General features: G+C 45.5%; 1 long non-coding RNA gene across 1 annotated transcript; it reads right to left on the bottom strand.

The window, feature by feature from the left end:
• Positions 1-909: 909 nt before the first annotated feature.
• On the bottom strand, positions 910-11328 carry LOC140479408 (uncharacterized). Its single transcript, XR_011961021.1, has 2 exons — positions 11292-11328; positions 910-1783 (listed from the first exon to the last, which is right to left on the bottom strand). It is a non-coding gene; the product is annotated as an uncharacterized lncRNA (long non-coding RNA).
• Between the last annotated feature and the right edge of the window lie 4405 nt (positions 11329-15733).

The raw sequence follows: 15733 nt of genomic DNA, 5'->3' as shown, positions 1-15733 counted from the left end.
TCGATCGAATACAAGGGGGAAAATTGTGAGCAAAAAGTAATTGTTACCAGTTTAGTAATTGCAAAGGAGAAAGCAACAAAATTGAATTGTTTCTGGTGTCATCCTCTGTGCCCTAACATTTCACAGTGCCAGCTCCACACCCATCCATTGGCTTTGTCATTGAGAGTCAACTGTTGCCTTCCCACAGCCCTTTTTAAAATGTCATGTCCCAGAGAGGCAGAGAATACTTCACCTTTTCTGGGAAAGATAGAGAAATATCGGATGTCGTGGGTCTGTCAGAAGGATGTGTACCATCTGTGGATTCTGGAGACAGATCACGGAGATATTCCTCACTCCCATCAACACCTGACTTTATTCGAGCAACAGTTTCTATTCTTCACTATAAAGTACCAGTTTCAGACTGGACATTCCACACCAAGCCCCCATTTCCTCACATTGGAATCAAGAACCAAACTTACCCCATCTCAGGATTTTCCTCTGAATGTGGTGTCAGTGTGCTAATCCTGTGTTTGAATAAAAGAGCCACGGTAGATTCTGGGACATTCATAAATAGAGGGTTCCCAATGGCACTGGCTCACAAATAGTTGAGTTGAATTTCTTGGCTTGGGATCTTGCTTTGCCTAAGGAATGGGTGAGGGAATTTCCATCAGATTATTGTGTTCCCCAGTGTCCTTTCCTGCCTTCCTTCTTTTCTCCATTTATTGGGAAAGAATTCCTTGGGGCCCTGCATTCCTTCTGAAAGTACCCTTCTGGACACAGTTGTAGAATTGGCCTCCTGCTCCAGGGACATCATTCCCCCCTCGATTCCCCCCTCTTGTTCCAGACCTTGAAGGTGGAGGTTAACACTTCGCACACCTTTCCCTGAGGTTTCAACTCTGGCCATTCCCAAAGCACACATGAGACAGAGACTGAATCGTCTTCATTTTATTCCCTTTTCCAGATTGACATTGACAGAAAACAGACTGCAATTAACAGCCCAGACAGAGGATGCTGCACAAATTCACAGCCAAAATGGAGCTTGAGGAAAACACTTGTGGAGATTTTCTCAATAACCTGAGAATCCTGTCCCTTTCAACAGTGACAGAACCTTAAATTGGAACTGGCGGCTGAGCAGGAAGGAGATCTGGTTTACTGAAGCAGAGACTTCTGAGGTTCACATTGTTTTGTACAGCTGACTGTCTTCAAAATCTTCGAGAGGTTTTACTTGGCATCACGAGTCTTTACTGTTCAATCGAACACTCCTAGAATAAGGTCAGCATGGGATGTGATGCACAGTAAAGTTTGTTTTTGATGATCCAAATGACCTGCCTTAACCCTTGAACTTCAGACGTGTCTCTGAGCAAATCCCAAGAAGGAAGAGAGTTGAAATTCAGTGCTGACAATGACCTTTGTCCTGTCAGCTCAGCCCTGTTCTATTTAAAGTTGTGTCTCCTCTGTGGACTGTCTCAAACACTCTACACACATTCTGATCTCCTGATGCTCTTGCTGACGGGAGAGGGGAGGGTCACGTGGGTGAGAGCACAGGAGAAGCGAGCGTTGGACTCCCAGTCAGACCCAGAGAGGGTCAGCAGGCTGCTGACACTGTAGGTGCTGTCCGAAGCTCGCAGGTAGTTGCTGGTCTGAACCCCGTCCGAAATGACTGCACCGTCCTTCTTCCACTGCACCTCCAGCTCATCGGGATAGAAGTGATTGGCAAGGCACACCAGGGTGGCAGTGCCCTTGGCATTGACCTGCTCTCTGGAGGGGGGCAGCAGGGTCAGTTTGGGCTGAGAGTTGTCGCGACCTGAAAGTTAACAGAAACAATTTTAGTCCCTGCCATTCAAAGGGATTTCAACTCTGAACATTCACTGGCAAAACAATCATTTTGAACATTTGTAGCCAATACCTAACAAACTCCATAAAAGGACAGGGCCTTCTAAAATTGCTTCTTGGGATGTGAGTGTCACTGGCAGGGTGAGCATTTATTGCCCATCCCGAATTGCCCCTGAGAAGGTGATGGTGAAAAAGAAGGAACAGTTTTTGACCATCATTTATGGAATGGATGTGAGCAGCTGGAAGGGCTATCAATGGGGGAGCATTTGAGTGACAGTGATCAGAACTCAGTGAGATTGAGAGAAGGGATGGAAATGGAGAACCACGGAACAGGTGTAAAAGTTTTTATTTGGGAACAAACCATTTTACTAAACTGGGCAGGGATTGTGTAAAAGTGGGCTGAAAGACAAAATGCAGGGGTTAAATTTACCAGGACCTGAGGAAAGCAAACAGCTGACAGGATGAACTGTGCCCAAATGAAGTCAGGGAAATCCCAGTGATATTTTATTGTCACAAAAAGAACAAGAGAATTAAGGAATGTATGAGGGCCATTCGATAGCAGGAAGGGAACTTGTGTGCAGTGGTGGAAGATGGAGCAATGGTTCCTCATGAAAACTTCCGGTCTGTTTTCACAACAGAGAGGGACAAAGCAGTAACTGTAGTTCAGGAGGAGGACTGTGCAATATTGGAATGGCATCTTTCACATCTGAAAGACTCCCAGTTCATTTTAAGAAAATAAAGATTCATACTGTCCCAAAGATATTTGCAGACAGTGTGGGACTTGTTTGAAATGTGGTCCCTGTTGTAATGAAGGAAATGTGCAAGCCAAATTGTACACAGCAAGATCCCACAAGTAACAATGAGCCATGGAACATTTTGAGTGATGTTTGTTCAGTGATAAATATCAGCCTGAATACGATTCAAAGAGAAAGTAACTGGAACAGTTGGATGGAAAATGAGAAAATGAAAGTTAAAGGAGAAGGGAGGATTTCTGGGTAGTGATGGGATTGATTGTTACCAGGAAATAAAAGGAAAGGACGGAATATTATGAATGTCATATTGTACTGAGGAAACTTAAAAGTGCAGGGAAGCTCAATTACAGACCAAACTTAAAGGCTTTGTCTCTTAATGCATGACCGATTCGAAATAATGTCGGCAAAGTGGTACCACACAAACCAAGGTCAATGAAGCTTCCGAGGAATTTAAACTAATTAAATAAGGTAGGGGCTCAGGACACTTTATTAAAGCATCCAGACCAAGAAATAGGATCAAGAGTATGGAAAGGATCAGGAATCGAACTTGAGGCACTGCAGGGTGGAATGGTGGATCAGTGGTTAGCACTGCTGTCTCACAGCTCCAGAGACACAGACTCAATTCCAACTGACTGTCTGTGTGGAGTTTATACATTCTCCCCGTGTCTACTTGGGTTTCCTTCCATTGTCACAAAGAAGTGTAGGTAAGGAGGATTATCCATGGGTATTGTAGGGTGGGTGGAATACTTTTTGGAGGGTCAGTCTGGGCTGAATGGCCTGCCTCCACACTGTAGGGTTTCTATGAATTCTAAAGGAGTTAACTGTGAGAAGGAAACAGTCAGTGCATGACTGAGTGTGTTGTACTTCGATGCATCGAGTATATGAAACAAGGTAAATGAGCCTGTAGCGCAGGGACGTGGCTGCAAGGGGATCAGGGCTGGGAACTAAATATCCAGGGATGCACATCCTATTGAAAGGAAGTGCAAGGGGATAGAGGGTCAAGTGTGAAGGAAGAACTGAAGGTAATCCTTGTTAGTCAGGAAATGGTATTGGAGAAGCTGATGATATCAAAACTTAATATGTCCCCAGGGCCTGATGCTCAGCAACTCAGAGTCCTCAAGAAAGTGGGTGTCGAAATAATGGACACATTGGTGATCATTTTCTGGCAATCTGTCGACTCTGACAGAGTTGCAATGGATTGGACAGTATCCAATATGACCCCACTTTTAATAAAAGGAGGGAGAGTGAAAATGAGGAATTATATATGAGGAAAACGCTGGAGTCAGTTATTAAAGATGCAATAACCGAGCATTTGGAAAGCAGTGTCAGGATCGGTCCAAGTCAGTATGGATTTACTAAAGGGATATCAGGCCTGACACATCTTTTGGAAGTTTTTGAGGATGTGATCATTTGAGAGTGGACAAGGCTGAATCAGTGGACAACAAAAACAAAAATTGATGAAAACGTTCAGCCAGTCTGGCAGCATCTGTGGAGAGCAATCAACGTTAGCGTTTCGGATTGAGTGACCCTCCCTCAGGGCCCAGTGGATGTTGTGTATCTGAACTTTCAAAAGGCTTTTGACAAGGTCCCATATATGAGATTAATGAGTTACATAAAACCTCATGGTATTGGAGATAAGGTATTGACATGGAGAGAGAATTCGTTGCCAGATAGAAAGCAGAGAGTTGGAATAAATGGGTCCTTCTCAGAGTGGCAGGCAGTGAAGAGTGGGGTACCGCAGGGTTCAGTGCTGGGACCCCAGCTGTTCACAATATACATAAACGATATGGACAAAGGAATTGAATGCAATCCCTACAAACTTGCAGATGACATGAAGCTGGGTGACAATGTATGTTGTGAGGAGGATGCTAAGAGGCTGCAGGGTGACTTGGACAGGCTGACTGAGTGGATAAATACTTGGCAAGTGCAACATAATGTGGATAAATGTGGGATGATCCACTTTGGTGGTAAACAGATTATGAATAAATGGTGTAAGTTTAGGAAAAGGTGAGGTGCACTGAGAGATGGGTGTCATTGAAAGGGGACACGCAGGTGCAGCAGGCAGTGAGGAAAGCTAATGGCATGTTGGCCTTCACAGTGAGAGGATTTGTGTATTGGAGTAAGGATGTCTTGCAGAATTAAACAGGGCCTTGTTGAGGCCTCACCGTGAGTATTGTGTGCAGTTTTGGTCTCCTAGTCTGAGGAAGGACATTCTTGCTATTGAGGGAGTCCAGCGAAGGTTCACCAGACTGATTCCCGGGACGGCAGGACTGACATATGAGGAAAGACTGGATCGAATGGGCTTGTACTCACTGAGATTTAGAAGAATGAGAGGAATCTCACAGAAACATATTAGATCCTAATGGGATTTGACAGGGTTGATGCTGGAAGAATGTTCCCGACATTACGAAAGTCCAGAACCAGGTGTCACTGTCTCAGATTAAGGGTTAAGTTACTCAGATGTTGTGAAATTGTGGAATTCTCTACCACAGAAAGCTGGTGGGGCCAGTTTGTTAGATATATATCAAGAGGGACGGGGCCCTTGAGGATGAAGGGATTTATGGGTATAGAGGGAGAGTGGAAATGGGACACTGAGATTACATAATCAGCCATGATCATATTGAACGGTGGTGCAGGCTCAAAGGGCTGAATACCCTGTTCCTGCAGCTATTTTATATGTTTCTATGTTTCTAATGATAGGTAGATGTGTGAGGGGTGTGAGGGTGCGGCATGGGTGGAGACGGTTTACCCTGTCAAGAAGAACTGGAATTACATCGACAGCAAGAGGAAATATCAAGTGGGAATGCATAGAATCTGTGTGAGTCAACTTAAGAAACCACAAACGAACAAAAACCCTGATGGGAGTTATGTACCAGCCTCCTCGTAGTAGTCAGGATGTGAATCAGAAAATAAATCAGGAGATAGAAAAGGCATGTAAGAAAGGGATTATTACAATAATCATGGGGACTGCAATATGCAGGTGGACTGGGAAAATAAGGTTGGGAATGGATCTCAAAGAAAGGAATTCATGGAATGTCTGCAAGAGGCTTGTTTTGGAGCAGCTTGTGGGAGAGCTACTAGGAAACAGCTAATTCTGGACTTGTTAATGTGTAATGAGGCAGCTCTGATTGGGGAGCTAAAGGTGAGTGAACCCTGAGGGGCAGTGACCACAATATGATAGAATTCACCCTGCAGTTCGAGAGGGGGAAGCTGGAATTCTATGTAATAAGAGGATTTAATGAGCAAGTTAGACAAAGGAGAGGCAATGGACATAATCTATTTGGGTTTCCAGAAGGTCTTTGACAGTTTGCCACACAGGACGCTGCTAAATAACATAAGAGCCCATGGAGTTTGGGGCCCGGTACTGACATGGATAGAGAGTGGGAATAAATGGGTCTTTTGCAGGATGGCAGCTGGTGCCTCATGCAGTTCAGCAGGGGGCAGTGTTGGGACCACAACTATTCATGTAACAATTAATTATATATTAACGATCTGGGAAAAGGAACTGAGGGCATTGTTCCTAAATTTGCTGATGACACAAAGATGAGGTGAGGGACAGGGAGAGTTGAGGAAAGTAGGGAGGCTGCAGAAGGACTTGGAAAGGCTCAGAGAGTGGGCAAAGGAGTGGCAGACGAAATACAATATGGGAATGTGTGAGGTTATGCACCTTGGTTGGAAGAATAGAGGCTCAAACTGTTTTCTAAACGCGGAAATTGTGAATTCTGAAACACAAAGTGGCTTAGGAGTCCTCTTTCAGGTTTCTCTTAAAGTTAGCATGTATGTTCAGTTGGCAATTTGGTAGATAAATGCAATGTTAGCATTCATTTCAACTGAGTTAGAATACAAGAGCAGGTGTGTCCTGCTGAGGCTGTATGAGACTCTGGTCAGAATACATTTGGAATATTGTGAACAGTTTTGCGACCTGTATCTAAGGAGGAATGTTCTTGCATTGGGGAGATCCAGAGGAGGTTTATAAGAATGACCCTGGGGATGACAGACTGGTCTGATGAGGAGAGATTGAGTACTCTGGGTGTTACCTGATGGAGTTCAGAAGGACATGGGAGGATCACATTGACACTTACAGAATACTGATAGGCCACGATAGAGTGGGCGGGGAGAAGATGTTTCCACGAGTAAGAGAAACTCGGACCAGTGGGCACAGCCACAGAGTTAAGGGATAACTCATTAGGACTGAGATGAGGAGGAATTTCTTCTGCCAGAGGGTCGTTAATCTGTGGAACTCATTGCTGTGGAGGTGAAGTCATTGAGTGTATTTAGGACAGAAATTGATAGATTCCTGATTGGGAAGGTGATCAAACATAATGGGAAGAAGGCAGGAGAATGGTCTTGAGAAACACATGACCAAAGAGCACAGCAGACTTGATGGGGCGAATGGCCTAATTCTGATGTCTTTTGAAGAGACTCTGCAAAACCCCAGAACACTGAAAGCTCCGGATTGTGAGCCCTGATGGAGCTGATTGTCATCGGAACTTTGCGAAGTGGAGAGAGTGTGCATCCTGTTCCTTGTGGGAACTTCAGAATGCTTCCTAGCTCCTGAAATACCATGAAGTACCGGAAGTGTCGTCAGTGACAGCAGTTGGAGTTCTGGGTTACGGAGCTTGAGCAGCAGCTGGTGTCAGTGCGGAGAGTCCGTGAGGCTGAGAGCTCCGTGGAGAGCACGTTTCTAGATGTGGTAACTCTGCAGCTTCAGAGTGTGCAGGGACAGAGGGAATGGGGGAGCAGCAGACAGTCCAAAAGGACCAGGCAGCTAGTACAGGAATACCCTGTGTGCATCTCGCTCTCCAACAAAAATTCAGTTTGGAATCCTGATGAGACTGATGGTTCATCTGGGGAATGCAGCCAGAGCCAAGTCCCTGGCACCACGGGTAGGGGGCAGCTGTACAGGAGGGCGCAAGGAAGACTGGAAGAGTGGTAGTGAGAGGAGATTCGAGAGTGAGGGCAATCAATAGGTGTTTCTGCAGCTGCAGATGGGATTCCAGGATGGTGTGTTGTCTCCCTGGTACCAGGGTCAAGGATGTCACTGAGTGGCTGCAGAGCACCCTGAGGGGACAAGGGGAATAGGCAGCGGTCATGGTCCGCATTGGTCTCAGTGACAGAGGGAGAAAAGGGATGTGCTCCTGCAGTCGGAATTTAGGGAGCTCGGGAGGCAATTCGCAACAGGAGCTCAAAAATAGGAATTTCTGGATTACTCCATTGACCAATAAAAGTGAGGATTGGAACAGGAGGATAAGGCAGGTGTATGTGGGGCTGGAAAGCTGGTCTAGGAGGGAGGGCTTTAGATTCTTGGGTCTTTGGGAATGACTTGGTGGGAGATGCGACCTCTACAGAATGGATGGGTTGCTCCTGAACAGAGCAGGAATTGAGCTCCTCATGGGGTGATTTGCTGGTGCTGTTGGAGAGGGTTTAAATTAATATTGAAGGGCCGTGGGAACCAGGAAGTAATATCAGGGAGCAACATCAAGGATCACAGAATCCTGGAAAAAATTGTTAGCATCAGAGTAAGGAATAGTAACTTCTTAGGCAGGTTCAGAGTGAGAGAGAGCCAGCAATAAATTCTAAATCTGGCTGACTGTGCATGTATGGGACTGCGCGGAGTGTGGGAATAAGATTGGGGAGTTACAGACGCAGATTACCAAGTGGAAATCTGATGCTGTTGCTCTAACAGATGAGGTTCAAATGAGGACAGGACTGGTTGTTAAATATTCCTGGATACAAGGTGTTCAGGAAAGATAGGAAAGGGGGGAAAGGGTGAGAGGTGTGGGATTGATTAAGGAGATCGGTGCAGAGCTGGAGAAAGAAGGTATCTCAAAGGTGTCAAGGACAGAATCGATTTGGTTCAAGATAATGAATAAAAAGATGCAATCAGTTTTTTCAGTGCAGTCTGTCGGTCACCGACTAGTGGGAAAGATGTAGAGGAACAAACCTGCAAGGAATTAGAGAGAGATGCAAATATTAGGGGATTTTCATTGTCAGAATATCAACTGAGACAGTAACTGGATCTTGGGAATGAGGAGATCCAAGTGGATCAATTGACAGTGAGAGGACATTTAGGGAAGAGTGATCATTGTATCATAAGGTTTAGGGGACAGTGGAAAAAGACAATGGACAATCCACCATAAAGTCATGATCATGGATCATATCCCATGGATCACCTCCAAGTTTCACTCTTAGAATTTTTCATATTTTATTTTAAAACCGAATATGAATGAGTTACCAATCTAATATTTTGCCGCAGTATTTACGGTTGAGAAGGACATGGAAGTGAAGGGAATTTGGGAAATAAATGTTGATGCCTTGAGAAGAGTTCATATCACAGAAGAAGAGGTGCAGTAATCTGTTCTTTAAACTCATGAAGATAAATAAATCCCCAGGACCTGATCAGCTCCATCCCAGTATTTTGTGGGAAGCTTGGGAATAGACAGTGACGCCCCTTGTGGAGATGTTTGTGTCATCAACAGCCACGGGTGATATGCTGAAAGACTGGAGTGTGTGTAATGTTGAGCTGTTATTTAATAACGTCTTCAAGGAATACCCAGAGAATTATAGACCGGTGAGTCTGATAATGGTAAGTTGTTGGAGGAGATTTTGACAAACAGGATCTAAATGCATCTGGAAAGACAACGATTGATTAGGGATAGTCCACATGGTTTTGTCAGTGGGAAAATGTGTCTTTCAAAATTTTTTTGAGGATATGACCAATAAGATAGCTGACGGCAGAGTGGTAGACATTGTCGAAATGGACTTTAGCAAGTCCTTTGACAATTTCCTGCATCGATATCTGGTTAGTAAGTTAGATTAAATGGGATACAGGGAGAGCAAGTTAATTGATACAAAATTGGCTTCATGGTTGGAGACAGAGTGTGGGGATAGAGGGTTGTTGTTCGGACTGGAAGTCTGTGACAAGCAAAAGGATTGCTTCCAGGTTCACCACTGTTTGTAATTCATAGAAACAAATTGAATGAGAATATAGGAAGTATAGTTTGTGAGTTTGAAGATGACACCAAAATTGGCGGTTTCATGGTCAGTGAAGAAGGCTATTTGAGAGTACATTTACATTATGTATTGAGATAATAGCGAGGTGTTGCATTTTGGTACAAAAACCAGGCCAGGGCTTACACAGTTAATTATGTGGCCATGCGGAGTGTTGTCAAACAGGGAGACCAAGGGGTGGAGGCACAAAGAGGATTGAACCTGCTGTCACGTGTAGACAGGGTGGTGAAGAAAGCATTTGGTGCACTTGCCTTCATCGGGTATGGGAGTTGGGACATTATGTTACAGCTCCCCAAGATATTGGTCAGGACACGTTTCCAATCACCCTACTATTGGAAGGATAGCATTCAAATGGAAACAGTGTAAAAACGATGACAAGGATGTCACCGAGATTGGAGGGTTTGAGTTACAAGGAGAGGCTGGTTAGGCACGGCTACTTTCCTTGGAAGCTCAGAGGCTGCAGGGTGACATTTTAGACATTTATAAAATCATAATGGGCATAGAATAGGTGACTAGCTAAGGTCTTTTCCCCAGGGTAGGTTAGTCCAAACCTGGCGGGCAGAGGTTTAAAGTGAAAGAGGAAAGATTCAAAAGGGACCTGAGATATCCCTCTTTCAGGCAGAGAGTGGTATTGCATGAACTGCCAGAGGAAGTCGGAGAGGCGAGAATGATTAAAACATTTAAAAGATATTTGAACAGGTACATGGGAAGAGAAAAAGGATGGGAAATGAGTCAAATGCAGGAAAATGGGACTACGGGGAATTGAAAAGGTTTATATTTCACAAAGGATGTGAATATGTTGCAGATGTCGTGAAAGGAAATTCCCATGAAAGGTTCAGGGATGAGGAACGTCAGTTAAGAAAGTAGATTGGAGAAGTTCAGACTGTCTTCCTTGGAGAAGAGAAGGCTGAGAGGAGATTTGTTTGAGAAATTCAACATCAGGAGAGGTCTGGAGAGATTAAATAAGGAGAAAATGTTCCCACTCATTAAAGGATTGAGAGAGCGAGAGCCACAGATCGAAAGTAATTGGTAGAAGAAGCAGAAGTGAGACAAGGAAAAACATTTTCAGCCAGTGAGTGGTTAAAGTATGGAATACACTGCCTGAGAGTGTGGTGGAGGCAGCTTCAATTGAAACATTCCAAAGGGAATGAGACTGTTATTTGAAAAGGAACAATGTGCAGGGTGACAGGGAGAAGACAGGAGAATGACACTCAGTGAATTGCTCATTCGGAGAGCCAGTGCAGTCAGGATGGGCATAGTGGCCTCCTTGTGCACTGTAACAATTGTATGATTGTGTGATTGAGCAGAGTTAAAGCTGGGGGAAGTGGGAGCTCGGTGTCGCACTGTGCTGCTGCTGCTGCTGCTGCTGAGGCCAGTGAGATCAGAGACTGGGACAGGGAGCCACAGCTCACATCAAACTCTGCCCGTGTCCGTCACACTGAGACTGACAGGAGGCTACTCACTGATTTCACTCCATGCTGCAGGAATGGGACCACAGGCTGCAAATGGACAGAGCTCCTCCACACGGTGAGTAAAACTGACTGACTTACATGTTGCTGCTTAAAGGGGGCAATGGTTCGAAAGAAATACAGCTGGACATCCTGTTAGACACAGTGCTCCTCAATCAATCATTTCATTCACTGCAGCTCCCCACTAACACCTTCACCAATTCAGTATTTGTGTTATGGAAGTTTTGTATTAAAAGGGTTTACTTACTCAGTCTGAGCTTGGTTCCCTTACCGAACGTGTCCCACAGTGAGAGCTCCCAGTGCAGAGGCTGTACAAAAATCTCTGCTCTCTGCTTCCCTCCGTCACTCTCACCGTCGCCCTATCTCTCTCTGTCTCTCACTTACTCTCAACTTCTCTTTGTCATTCATGTTTTTCTGGATTTTCTCATTCTGTTTTTAACTCTCTCTCTTTGTCCCTCTCTCTTTCTCCCTCTCTCTCTCTCTCTCTCTCTCTTACACACACACACACACACACTCTCTCTCTCTCTCTCTCTCTCTCTCTCTCTCTCTCTCTCTCTCTCTCGGTTGAGTCCAGCTGAGTTCAGGAGGTTTGTGAACTTTTTATTTTGATGTAAAATCTTGCAGTTGCTCTTCACATATGACCATGGAATGTAAGAGGGAAACTTGAGGCCTTCAGTAAGCGGTGGACACCACAGGGTCTGTAGTGTGTAGTGGACAGTGACAATCCCTGCATGGGGTAATTTTCTCAGTTCCATTTATCTATAACTGTGGACTTTTCAATATAGTTGGTGTATGTGTGTGTTCTCTATTATATATTAAATATATACAATTGAGGGAAGTGTCAGTACAGGAGGTGGGACTGTGTGTTCATTATTATACATTTTATATAGCAGTGGGATGTGTCGGTACAGGCAGTGGTGCTGTGAGTATTGAGGTTTTTGTATAGCTGTGTATCACTGTGCCAAGGCAAGCTCTCACTTTGCTGACAGTTATAGTCAGCGACATCCTCATTCTGAACGTTGCTGATTGTCAGGGTGAAATGTGTGCTGGATACTTGTGTCCCGGTGAATCTGCTGGAGACTCCTGTGAATCGAGCTGTTGCATCATAGATCAGGAGAGAGGGTTTCTGTCCTTCCCGCTGCTGAAACCATTCAACATCACCACTGGCACTCTGACTGGATTTACAGGTGATGGTTGCAGTCTGGCCCAATCCCACTGACAGCACCGGGGGAGACTGGGTCATGATGATGTCCCCACTGATACCTGAGGGGACAGAGAGAAACACAGTGAAGTCAGAACTGTCACAGAAAGAGCCTGTCAAATGAGAGATTGTTGGAGACACTGAGCATTCCTCTGGTTTCAGCAATTTTCCTTCAATCACAAATCAGTGGAATTGGAGTGAAATGGAGATCAGCGAAAGATTCAAGGTGGAAGGAGAGAGTTTTCTACCTGCGACACAGAATGCCAGGGGCCAGATCAGCTGGATGTGTGAAATCATGGTGTGTGCTCCTGTCCCTGGGCCTGGTTCCTGATAAACTCTCCCTTCACTGGGCTCTGCTTTATAAAGCTGCAGCCTGTGAGAGTCTGACTGGGTGTTCCTCAGTATGTAAATGGCATCAGGCAGAGAGACAGGTCAGTTCCTCACACTTCCTGTTTTTGTCTCTGTCTTATCCTTCCCTGGTTCCTCCCACCCTTTTCCCTTCTATCTCTTTTTCACCTTTCGCTTGATTATAATCCTGTTGTTGATTGACTTACTACCTCTTTTTCTTTTGATCTCCCTTTCCTTCTGTGTTGGTTGGCCTGTCTTTCTCTCTCTCTCTCTTATCATCCATTCCTCTCCATCACTTATCTTTCTACTTGTTTCCTCACTCGTCCCCTCAATCTCTCATTGCCTCACTCCGTCTTTGTCTCTCTCCCTCCAGTCACTCTCTACCTAATCTCTACAGCAGGCGTTATTCCAGGACATTGGAACACTGAGTCCTGGGGCAGCAGTTAAATGCCTCGCATTCTCTCACTCAATCTCACAACGTGCACTTTCTCTCTCTCTCTCTCTGTCTTCTGTCTATCTCTCAATCAGAAGCTCAATGACATGAACAGCATTTAACGACTTGTACAAATCATCAACGCTAATCCCACCTTGACATTGAGAGAGAGGATCAGCCATGATCATAGTGAATGACAGAGCAGCCTCACAGGACCAAACCCAAACCCTAACCCTAACCCAAACACTAACCCTAACCCGCACCCTAACCAGAACATTACTCCTGCTCCCCGTTTCTATCTTTGTATGTATGTGTTATCTTCAATCTCTGCCACTGGGTATTGATTCGTCTACTCAGGAAAAAATACCTTCCTGTCCACTCTATCTCTACCTCTCATAATCTTATAGCCCTTTATGAGGTCCCCTCTCAAACTTCACTTCTCCAAGATAAACAACCCCAGCCTTTCCAATCCTCCCTCATAGCTCAGACCCTCCAGGCCAGGCAGCAAGCTGGGAAATCTCTGCACGCCCTCGAGTACAGTCATATTCTTCTCAAAATGTGGTGACCGTAACCTGTCTATCTCTCTCTCCCTTTTACTAGATTCCCTTTACTCCTATGCTCACACCTACTCTGCATCTTTCTCTCTCTCTCTCCTCTTCCTCAGTCACACTGTTTCATATTCTATCTCATTCTCTCTCTCTTTTTCTCTCTCTCTATTATTCAACCCCACCATCTCTACCTCCCTCTAACTCTCTCTCCCTCTATACCTTTGCTCATCTTACATTTCCTCAGACTTACTCTACGTCTCTCTCTCATTCATACCCTGTCCTTCTCTCTCTCTTCCTCTCTCTCTCTCTCTCCAACTGTTCCTCTCCCTCTCTCTCTTTCTCTCTCTGTCTTACTCTATCTCCCTCTCTCTTTCTTTCCCTCAACATCCCAGGTGGTAACAGTTAAATACAGGGTAAATCTCCCTCTGCTCATTCCCACCAATAGATGTTAACCCTTGACCCCAGAAGCATGTCTTCTCCTGGAGGAAGGTCCCATTTCCCACATTGACCAGGCTTTGGCATCTCTCAGGAAGACAGACATATTCTTGCCAAATGAAGGGCAGTTCTGTGCTGTTGGCCAATTCTCACTGAGGACTGGTTTGGACACAAACCTCATTCCATGAATGCCCAGCAGAGAGACGAGATCTTCAGGCCATCAGTGTGAGCTGAAGGGACAGGACAGACTCTGACCCACTGATCCATCCTGTCCATTCACAACATGTTCCAATCCCTTCTCCTCTCCTTCCCCTTTCATGGTCAAGCTCCAGTTTTACTGTCAAGGGCAGAACCCCCCTGGTCCTCACCTTCCACCCCCACTGACCTTTGTATACATTGCATCATGCTCCGTTATTTCCGCCACCTATAAACAGACTCCCGCAACAGAGATATATTTCCCTTCCCATCCCTATCCGCTTTCCATAAAGACCATTCCCTCCGTGACTCCCTCGTCAGGTCCACACCCCCCCCCTACCAATCCACCGTCCCCAGCCGGCACTTTCCCTGCCATCACAGGAACCTGAGCCCAAAATACCCCCCTCACCTTTGTCCAAAACTCCAAAGGAGCCTTCCACATCCATCAAAGTTTTGCCTTCACTTCCACACATGTCATTTACTGTATCCGTTGCTCCCAATGCAGTCTTTTCTACATTGAGGAGACAGGACATCTACTAGCAGAGTGCTTCAGAGAACGTTTCTGGGACACTCGCCGCCTCCGGCCAAACACTTCAACTCTGCCTCCCACTCTGCCAAGGCCATGTAGGTCATGGGCCTCCTACATCACCACTTCCTAGCCACCAGACACCAGGAGGAAGAATGCTTCATCTTCCGCCTCAGGATCTTCCAACCCCACTGCATCAATGTGAATTTCGCCAGGTTTCTCGCTTCCCCCTCCCCATCTTATCTCAAATGCAACCTTTCAACTTGGCACTGTCCCATCTGTCCCTTCATGACCTGTCCCATCTGTCAATCTTCCTTCCCACCTATCCTCTCTACCCTCCTCTCTGACCCATCACCATTACCAGTACCTCCATCTACCTATCACACGGTCAGCTTCCTTTCCCCCAACTTTGGAATGAGGAGCAGGAAGAGATAATTCATTCCTTCGAGCCCTGATCTTGCCTGATCTTATCCTCATCTCCACTTTCCAGACTGCTCCCTAAAGCCCCCTGTCCTGCTTTTCATCAGAAAGATATCTGTTTCTTCAGTGAATCTGTTGATTGATTCTGCCTCCACTGCGGTCTGGGGGCAGTGACTTCCACAGATTCTCAACCCTCTGAGAGAACGAGTTACAATAGAATAGAATCCATTCAGTATGGAAGCAGGTCATTTGGCCCAACAAGTCCATAGCGGCCCTTCAAACAGCATTTCACCCAGACCCATCCCCTTACCCTTTCCCTATAACCCTACATTTCCCATGACTGACGAACCTAACCTCCACATCCCTGAACACAATGGGAAATTTAGCATAGCCAATCCTCCTAGTATATACATCTTTCGACTGTGAGAGCAGCACCCTGATAAAACGCCCACAGATAGGGGGAGAATCTACAAACTCCACACAGCTGCCTAAGGTTGGGATCAAACCCAGCTCCCTGAAGTGTGAGGCTGTAGTGCTAACACTGCAACACCGTGCCATTGTAGTTTATCCTCATCGTAGTTTG

This window comes from Chiloscyllium punctatum, chromosome 7 (assembly GCF_047496795.1).
Source record: "Chiloscyllium punctatum isolate Juve2018m chromosome 7, sChiPun1.3, whole genome shotgun sequence".
NCBI classification, from domain to species: Eukaryota; Metazoa; Chordata; class Chondrichthyes; order Orectolobiformes; family Hemiscylliidae; genus Chiloscyllium; species Chiloscyllium punctatum.
The sequence above is the reverse complement of the archived record's forward strand: the minus strand, read 5'-3'. Positions and strand labels throughout refer to the sequence as shown.